This window comes from Triticum dicoccoides, chromosome 2B (assembly GCF_002162155.2).
Source record: "Triticum dicoccoides isolate Atlit2015 ecotype Zavitan chromosome 2B, WEW_v2.0, whole genome shotgun sequence".
Lineage (NCBI taxonomy): Eukaryota > Viridiplantae > Streptophyta > Magnoliopsida > Poales > Poaceae > Triticum > Triticum dicoccoides.
Genome location: NC_041383.1, coordinates 672,546,895 through 672,555,701, shown reverse-complemented (window position 1 = coordinate 672,555,701; position 8,807 = coordinate 672,546,895).

Genomic DNA, 8,807 nt, shown 5'->3' with positions numbered 1-8,807 from the left:
ACCTGTTCTCCTATAACCTTGCGCTTGACATCTCCAAAATATTAACCTTGCGATTGGCTCTTCGCCTCTTCGGGAAGTCGAGCAATAATGGTACTGCGGTATACATTGTTCTGGCTATATGAGACCAAATGAATTGTTGCACATCCACCATGTGGGCGAGGGTCGAGGGGCGAGGGAGAGTGCGTACTATTACATCCGTTTCGCAATATGGACTACATACGGAGCAAAATGAGTGAATCTACACTCTAAAATACGTCTATATACATCAGTGTTTGGAGTATGTACTAGTAGTTCATATTGAAATATACTAAAGGACATATATATTCCAAACAATATGATAATCTCTCTAACCAAGGTAGTAGGGACGAGGAGTAAACGGAGGGAGTAGTAAAATTTTCTCCTTGTCCTACGAGCCACTGCGCGCGTGGGTGAGGGAGCGGGCGTAAGGCGTACAGTAGTACTACTACTAGTAAGCAAGCTTCACCTCATCCTGCGAGCCACCGCGCCCGTGGGCGGGGGAGACGGCGTACTAAGCAAGCTTCTCCTCGTTCTGCAAGTTGACGGGACACATCAAAAGTACTCCAGTGTATAGAGCCTTGCCTCTAAGGTAGGCCCCACATGGTTGTTGGAAATATGCCCTAGAGGCAATAATAAAATGATTATTATTATATTTCCTTGTTCATGATAATTGTCTATTATTCATGCTATAATTGTGTTATCCGGAAATCGTTATACATGTGTGAATAAATAGACCACAAGATGTCCCTAGTAAGCCTCTAGTCGACTAGCTCGTTGATCAATAGATAGTCATGGTTTCCTAACTATGGACATTGGATGTCGTTGATAACGGGATCACATAATTAGGAGAATGATGTGATGGACAAGACCCAATCCTAAGCATAGCACAAGATCGTGTAGTTCGTTTGCTAGAGCTTTTCCAATGTCAAGTATCATTTCCTTAGACCATGAGATCGTGTAACTCCCGGATACCGTAGGAGTGCTTTGGGTGTACCAAATGTCACAACATAACAAGGTGACTATAAAGGTATACTACAGGTATCCCCGAAAGTATCTGTTGGGTTGACACGGATCGAGACTGGGATTTGTCACTCCGTATGACGGAGAGGTATCTCTGGGCCCACTCGGTAATGCATCATCATAATGAGCTCAATGTGACCAAGTGTTTGGTCACGGGATCATGCATTATGGTACGAGTAAAGTGACTTGCCGGTAACGAGATTGAACGAGGTATTGGGATACCGACGATCGAATCTTGGGCAAGTAACGTACCGATTGACAAAGGGAATTGTATACGGGATTACTTGAATCCTCGACATCGTGGTTCATCCGATGAGATCATCGAGGAGCATGTGGGAGACAACATGGGTATCCAGATCCCGCTGTTGGTTATTGACCGGAGAGTCGTCTCGGTCATGTCTGCATGTCTCCCGAACCCGTAGGGTCTACACACTTAAGGTTCGGTGACACTAGGGTTGTAGAGATATTAGTATGCGGTAACCCGAAAGTTGTTCGGAGTCCCGGATGAGATCCCGGACGTCATGAGGAGTTCCGGAATGGTCTGGAGGTAAAGAATTGTATATAGGAAGTCCAGTTTCGGCCATCGGAAAGTTTCGGGGGTCTCTGGTATTGTACCGGGACCACCGGAAGGGTCCCGGGTGGGGCCACCTATCCCGGAGGGGCCCATGGGCTGAAGTGGGGAAGGGAACCAGGCCCTGGTGGGCTGGTGCGCCCCCCTTGGCCCCCCCTGTGCCTAGGGTTGGAAACCCTAGGGGTGGGGGCGCCCCACTTGGCTTGGGGGGCAAGCCACCCCCTTGGCCGTCGCCCCCCCTTGAGATCCAATCTCTAGGGGGGCGGCGCCCCCCAGGGCCCCTATATAAAGAGGGGGGAGGGAGGGCTGCGCACCCCTGCTCCTGGCGCCTCCCTCTCCCTCCACACCAGCTCTCCCTCTCGCTGAGCTTGGTGAAGCCCTACCGAGATCACCGCTACTTCTACCACCACGCCGTTGTGCTGCTGGATCTCCATCAACCTCTCCCTTCCCCTTGCTGGATCAAGAAGGAGGAGACGTCTTCCCAACCGTACGTGTGTTGAACTTGGAGGTGCCGTCCGTTCGGCGCTAGGATCTCCGGTGGTTTGGATCACGACGAGTACAACTCCCTCAACCCCGTTCTCTTGAACGCTTCCGCTCGCGATCTACAAGGGTATGTAGATGCACTCCTCTCTCTCATTGCTAGATGACTCCATAGATTGATCTTGGTGAAGCGTAGATTTTTTTTATTTTCTGCAACGTTCCCCAACAATGGCATCATAAGCTAGGTCTATGCGTAGTTTCTTTGCATGAGTAGAACACAAATTTGTTGTGGGTGTAGATGTTGTCAATTTTCTTGCCACTACTAGTCCTATCTTGTTTCGGCGGCATCGTGGGATGAAGCGGCCCAGACCGACCTTACACGTACGCTTACGTGAGACAGGTTCCACCGACTGACATGCACTAGTTGCATAAGGTGGCTAGCGGGTGTCTGTCTCTCCCACTTTAGTCGGATCGGATTCGATGAAAAGGGTCCTTATGAAGGGTAAATAGAAATTGGCATATCACGTTGTGGCTTTCACGTAGGTAAGAAACGTTCTTGCTAGAACCCTATTGCAGCCATGTAAAAACATGCAACAACAATTAGAGGACGTCTAACTTGTTTTTGCAGCATATGCCTTGTGATGTGATATGGCCAAAAGTTGTGATCAATGATATATATGTGATGTATGAGATCATGTTCTTGTAATAGGAATCACGACTTGCATGTCGATGAGTATGACAACCGGCAGGAGCCATAGGAGTTGTCTTAATTATTGTATGACATGTGTGTCAATGATGAAACGCCATGTAATTACTTTACTTTATTTCTAAACCGTTAGCCATAGTAGTCAAAGTAATAGTTGACGAGCAACTTCATGGAGACACGATGATGGAGATCATCATGATGGAGATCATGGTGTCATGCCGGTGACGAAGATGATCATGGCGCCCCGAAGATGGAGATCAAAGGAGCTATATGATATTGGCCATATCATTTCACTATTTGATTGCATGTGATGTTTATCATGGTTTTGCATCTTATTTGCTTAGAACGATGGTAGTAAATAAGATGATCCCTCATAATAATTTCAAGAAAGTGTTCCCCCTAACTATGCGCCGTTGCGAAAGTTCGTTGTTTCGAAGCACCACGTGATGATCGGGTGTGATAGATTCCAACGTCCACATACAACGGGTGTAAGACAGATTTACACATGCAAAACACTTAGGTTAACTTGACGAGCCTATCATGTACAGACATGGCCTCGGAACATAGGAGACCGAAAGGTCGAACATGAGTCGTATGGAAGATACGATCAACATGAAGATGTTCACCGATGATGACTAGTCCGTCTCACGTGATGATCGGACACGGCCTAGTTGACTCGTATCATGTATCACTTAGATGACTAGAGGGATGTCTAATCTGAGTTGGAGTTCATTAAATAATTTGATTAGATGAACATAATTATCATGAACTTAGTCTAAAAACGTTTGCAAAAATGTCTTGTAGATCAAATGGCCAACGCTCATGTCAGCCTCAACTTCAACGCGTTCCTAGAGAAAACCAAGCTGAAAGATGATGGCAGCAACTATTCGGACTGGGTCCGGAACCTGAGGATCATCCTCATAGCTGCCAAGAAAGCATATGTCCTAGAAGGACCGCTAGGTGAAGCACCCATACCAGAGAACCAAGACGTTATGAATGCTTGGCAGTCACGTGCTGATGATTGCTCCCTCGTTCAGTGCAGCATGCTTTACAACTTAGAACTGGGGCTCCAAAAGCGTTTTGAGCAACACGGAGCATATGAGATGTTCAAAGAGCTGAAAATGGCTTTCCAAGCACATGCCCGGGTCGAGAGATACGAAGTCTCTGACAAGTTCTACAGTTGTAAGATGGAGGAAAATAGTTCTGTCAGTGAGCACATACTCAAAATGTCTGGGTTGCACAACCGCTTGTCCCAGCTGGACATTAACCTCCCGGACGAGGCGGTCATTGATAGAATCCTTCAGTCGCTCCCACCTAGCTACAAGAGCTTTGTGATGAACTACAATATGCAGGGATGGTGAAAACTATTCCTGAAGTATTTTCAATGCTGAAATCAGCGGAGGTAGAAATCAAAAAGGAGCATCAAGTGTTGATGGTCAATAAAACCACTAGTTTCAAGAAAGGCAAGGGTAAGAAGAACTTCAAGAAGGACGGCAAGGGAGTTGCCACGCCCAGTAAACCAGTTGCCAGGAAGAAGCCAAAGAATGGACCCAAACCTGAGACTGAGTGCTTTTATTGCAAGGGAAAGGGACACTGGAAGCGGAACTGCCCCAAATACTTAGCGGACAAGAAGGCCGGCAACACTAAAGGTATATGTGATATACATTTAATTGATGTGTACCTTACCAGTACTCGTAGTAACTCCTGGGTATTTGATACCGGTGCGGTTGCTCATATTTGTAACTCAAAGCTGGAGTTGCGGACTAAGCGGAGACTGGCAAAGGACGAGGTGACGATGCGCGTCGGGAATGGTTCCAAGGTCGATCTGATCGCCGTCGGCACGCTACCTCTACATTTACCTACGAGATTAGTTTTAAACCTCAATAATTGTTATTTAGTGCCAGCTTTGAGCATGAACATTGTATCTAGATCTCGTTTAATATGAGAGGGCTACTCATTTAAATCCGGGAATAATGGTTGTTCTATTTATATGAGAGATATGTTTTATGATCATGCCCCGCTGGTCAATGGTTTATTCTTGATGAATCTCGAACGTGATGTTACACATATTCATAGTGTGAATACCAAAAGATGTAAGGTTGATAACGATAGTCCCACATACTTGTGGCACTGCCGCCTTGGTCACATTGGTGTCAAGCGCATGAAGAAGCTCCATGCAGATGGACTTTTAGAGTCTCTCGATTATGAATCATTTGACACATGCGAACCATGCCTCACGGGCAAAATGACCAAGACTCCATTCTCCGGAACAATGGAGCGAGCAACCAACTTATTGGAAATCATACATACTGATGTGTGCGGTCCAATGAGCGTTGAGGCTCGCGGAGGCTATCGTTATGTTCTCACTCTCACTGATGACTTAAGTAGATATGGGTATGTCTACTAGATGAAACACAAGTCTGAGACCTTTGAAAAGTTCAAGGAATTTCAGAATGAGGTAGAGAATCAACGTGACTGAAAAATAAAGTTCTTATGATCAGATCGTGGAGGAGAATATTTAAGTCACGAATTTGGTACGCACTTAAGGAAATGTGGAATCGTTTCACAACTCACGCATCCTGGAACACCTCAGCGTGACGGTGTGTCTGAACGTCGTAATCGCACTCTATTGGATATGGTGCGATCTATGATGTCACTCACCGATTTACCGCTATCATTTTGGGGATACGCTCTAGAGACAGCTACATTCACTTTAAATAGGGCACCATCTAAATCCGTTGAGACGACACCGTACGAATTATGGTTTGGGAAGAAACCTAAGCTGTCGTTTCTAAAAGTTTGGTGATGCGGTGCTTATGGCAAGAAACTTCAACCTGAAAAGCTCGAACCCAAGTCGGAAAAATGCGTCTTCATATGATACCCTAAGGAAACCATTGGGTATACCTTCTACCTTAGATCCGAAGGCAAGATCTTTGTTGCCAAGAACGGGTCCTTTTTGGAGAAAGAGTTTCTCTCGAAAGAAGTAAGTGGGAGGAAAGTAGAACTCGATGAAGTACTACCTCTTGAACCGGAAAGTAGTGCAGCTTAGGAAAATGTTCTTGTGGTGCCTACACCAACTGGAGAGGAAATTAATGATGATGATCAAGGTACTTCGGATCAAGTTGCTACTGAACTTCGTAGGTCCACAAGGACACGTTCCACACCAGAGTGGTATGGCAACCCTGTCCTGGAAATCATGTTGTTAGACAACGGTGAACCTTCGAACTATGAAGAAGCGATGGCCGGCCCAGATTCCAACAAATGGCTTGAAGCCATGCAATCCGAGATAGGATCCATGTATGAAAACAAAGTATGGACTTTGACAGACTTGCCTGATGATCGGCGAGCGATAGAAAATAAATTGATCTTTAGGAAGAAGACGGACACGGATGGTAATGTTACCATCTATAAAGCTCGACTTGTCGCTAAGGGTTATCGGAAAATTCAAGGGGTTGACTATGATGAGACTTTCTCTCCCGTAGCGAAGCTGAAGTCCGTCTGAATCATGTTAGCAATTGCCGAATACTATGATTATGAGATATGGCAAATGGACGTCAAAACGGCATTCCTTAATGGCTATCTTAAGGAAGAACAGTATATGATGCAGCCGGAAGGTTTTGTCGATCCTGAGAATGCTAACAAGGTATGCAAGCTCCAGCGATCCATTTATGGGCTGGTGCAAGCATCTCGGAGTTGGAACATTCGCTTTGATGAGATGATCAAAGCGTTTGGGTTTATGCAGACTTATGGAGAAGCCTGCATTTACAAGAAAGTGAGTGGGAGCTCTTTAGCATTTCTCTTATTATATGTGGATGACATACTTTTGATGGGAAATGATATAGAACTTTTGGACAGCATTAAGGCCTACTTGAATAAGTGTTTTTCAATGAAGGACCTTGGAGAAGCTGCTTACATATTAGGCATCAAGATCTATAGAGATAGATCGAGACGCCTCATAGGTCTTTCACAAAGCACATACCTTGATAAGACATTGAAGAAGTTCAATATGGATCAGTCCAAGAAGGAGTTCTTGCCTGTGTTGCAAGGTGTGAAATTGAGCTCGGCTCAATGTCCGACCACGGCAGAAGATAGAGAAAAGATGAGTGTCGTCCCCTATGCTCAGCCATAGGGTCTATCATGTATGCCATGCTGTGTACCAGACGTGATGTAAACCTTGCCGTAAGTTTGGTAGGAAGGTACCAAAGTAATCCCGGCATGGAACACTGGACATCGGTCAAGAATATACTAAAGTACTTGAAAAGGACTAAGGACATGTTTCTCGTTTATGGAGGTGACGAAGGGCTCGTCGTAAAGGGTTATGTCGACGCTAGCTTCGACACAGATCTGGATGACTCTAAGTCACAAACTGGATACGTGTATATTTTGAATGGAGGGGCAGTAAGCTGGTGCAGTTGCAAGCAAAGCATCATGGCGGGATCTACATGTGAAGCGGAGTACATGGCAGCCTCCGAGGCAGCACATGAAGCAATCTGGATGAAGGAGATCATCACCAACCTAGGAGTCATACCCAATGCGTCGGGGCCAATCACCCTCTTCTGTGACAACACTGGAGCTATTGCCCTTGCCAAGGAGCCCAGGTTTCAAAAGAAGACCAGGCACATCAAGTGTCGCTTCAACTCCATTCGTGAAAATGTTCAAGATGGAGACATAGATATTTGCAAAGTGCATACAGATCTGAATGTCGCAGATCCGTTGACTAAACCTCTTCCGCGAGCAAAACATGATCAACACCAGAACTCTACGGGTGTTCGATTCATCACAATGTAACTAGATTATTGACTCTAGTGCAAGTGGGAGACTGTTGGAAATATGCCCTAGAGGCAATAATAAAATGATTATTATTATATTTCCTTGTTCATGATAATTGTCTATTATTCATGCTATAATTGTGTTATCCGGAAATCGTAATACATATGTGAATAAATAGACAACAACATGTCCCTAGTAAGCCTCTAGTTGACTAGCTTGTTGATCAATAGATAGTCATGGTTTCCTGACTATGGACATTGAATGTCGTTGATAACGGGATCACATCATTAGGAGAATGATGTGATGGACAAGACCCAATCCTAAGCATAGCACAAGATCGTGTAGTTCGTTTGCTAGAGCTTTTCCAATGTCAAGTATCATTTCCTTAGACTATGAGATCGTGTAACTCCCGGATACCGTAGGAGTGCTTTGGGTGTACCAAACGTCACAACGTAATTGGGAGACTATAAAGGTATACTACAGGTATCCTCGAAAGTATCTGTTGGGTTGACACAGATCGAGACTTGGATTTGTCATTCCGTATGACGGAGAGGTATCTCTGGGCCCACTCGGTAATGCATCATCATAATGAGCTCAATGTGACCAAGTGTTTGGTCACGAGATCATGCATTACGGTATGAGTAAAATGACTTTCCGGTAACGAGATTGAACGAGGTATTGGGATACCGACGATCGAATCTCGGGCTAGTAACATGCCGATTGACAAAGGGAATTGTATACGGGATTACTTGAATCCTCGACATCGTGGTTCATCCGATGAGATCATCGAGGAGCATGTGGGAGCCAACATGGGTATCCAGATCTCGTTGTTGGTTATTGATCGGAGAGTCGTCTCGGTCATGTCTGCATGTCTCCCAAACCCATAGGGTCTACACACTTAAGGTTCGGTGACGCTAGGGTTGTAGAGATATTAGTATGCGGTAACCCGAAAGTTGTTCGGAGTCCCGGATGAGATCCCGGACGTCACGAGGAGTTCCGGAATGGTCTAGAGGTAAAGAATTGTATACAGGAAGTCCTGTTTCGGCCATCGGGAAAGTTTCGGGGCCACCGGGTGGGGCCACCTATCCCGGAGGGCCCCATGGGCTGAAGTGGGGAAGGGAACCAGCCCCTGGTGGGATGGTGCGCCCCTGTTGCCCCCTCCTCTGCCTCGGGTTGGAAACCCTAGGGGTGGGGGGTGCCCCACTTGGTTTGGGGGGCAAGCCACCCCCTTGGGCGCCGACC